This window comes from Echinops telfairi, unplaced genomic scaffold (genome assembly GCF_000313985.2).
Source record: "Echinops telfairi isolate 266 unplaced genomic scaffold, ASM31398v2 ScPeMD7_1713;HRSCAF=2227, whole genome shotgun sequence".
In the NCBI taxonomy this organism is placed as follows: domain Eukaryota; kingdom Metazoa; phylum Chordata; class Mammalia; order Afrosoricida; family Tenrecidae; genus Echinops; species Echinops telfairi.
Genome location: NW_022105611.1, coordinates 22,376,058 through 22,377,670, shown reverse-complemented (window position 1 = coordinate 22,377,670; position 1,613 = coordinate 22,376,058).

The window sequence follows — 1,613 nt, the reverse complement described above, 5'->3', positions numbered from 1 at the left end:
AAAATTGACCTGACTTAGGAGTAACAGAAAAATACAATCTACTTCTTTACAAATAGATACTGCCTTGGCAATGTTGTAAAGTAACAGGTTTATTATGTTACTTATCTAGTGTCGCTGTCACAGAAATACCAAAGGTGGATGACTTCAAGAAAGAGAAATGTGTCCCCTCGAAACTTGGAAGACTAGAAGTTCAAATTCAAGCCTTCCTCTATCTGGTCTGGGAAATGATTCTTGTCTTCTTTCAACCTCTGTGGGCCCAGTGACCATTAGAGAGCCCCATGTGCCTTGACATTAATCATCTGTGGTTCTAGACAGTTCCTATTCCAAATGCCCTGTGTCTAAATGATACCCCAAATATGAGCTCCAGTACCCTGGAGTAATGGAGCCAATGAACAGCCACTCTAAGCGAAACAAGGAAAGAGAAAATCTGTCTCCGGAATTCAGGTTAACGTAGCATGCAACAGCAACAGAGGCTACTCCGCAGTCGCCAATTCATAGCTATTCTCAAGCAGCATTTACACCAGTTTTCTTACAGCACCAATCACATACCACCTGCAGGGAGTTATCATTCTTAAGGCTCAAGGTAGGCCAAAAGAAAGCGATGAAACATAGTAAACACACAGAGAACTCTATCATTCATTATCTTGACCACTACTTTCTGGGTGATTACCTCTTAACAAATCTTATTAGAGTAACTAGGAAAAAATAGAGAGTCAAACTCACCTCAAACAGGATCCAACTGGTAATTAACATTTCAAATTCCTGGTTGAAACCTTGGAAAATAGTTAATGCGTACATTTTTACAACAATGGTAAGACCTGTGAGGCACATTCCAGTTGACATCGGGGGAAAGAAAGAATCATAAATGATTACTGTTAAACGTGGCTAATCCAAGGTCAAAATCTCTATAGTCATGCTAACATGATAAATTATGTGCTCCTCTCCTCTATCGTGTTCCTTCTTAATGAATCATTTTGATCTTTGTTACTTTCTCTCTCCTTTGATCTCTTTTAAGAAAAATGGCACTGCAGATGCCCACCAGAAGGAAAAGCCCCTTACATAAGATCAGAGCTATTGTGGGATTAAAGGTGTTGTCTCTTACCATTAATTCTATTCATTTAATAAAGAATATCACATCCTGAGAGATCTTTGCATAAGTATCATCTTACATTATTCCATGACTGCCAAAGCATAGAGAACCATATTTCCACCAAGTAGATTTATATTGGGGGGAAAAGTAATCAATTTATGAAAATTAGCTACTGTTTTTGTTTGGTCCACCCTATTTAATTTTAAGGCTGTATGATGTCTTTAACAAGTTCTGTAGGATATTTTTAAGTACTATAATTTTGAATAAAACAATGATAAACTTCTCTCTGGTATTCTACTCTTTCAGCATAGATCTATCTGACATCGACAGTGATATCTCTGATAGCATCTCATCTCAATCTGGCTTCGGTATCTGGCAGCTCACTCTGGATGTACTCCTACACCTGATTTTGCTTGATTTTTAAACTAGATACATCAAAATTTCACTTGCATACAGTATTATCAATCAAAGCCCTCAGTGGCCAGCTGAACCACTGGGCAACCCAAGATTTATAAATGTTTCT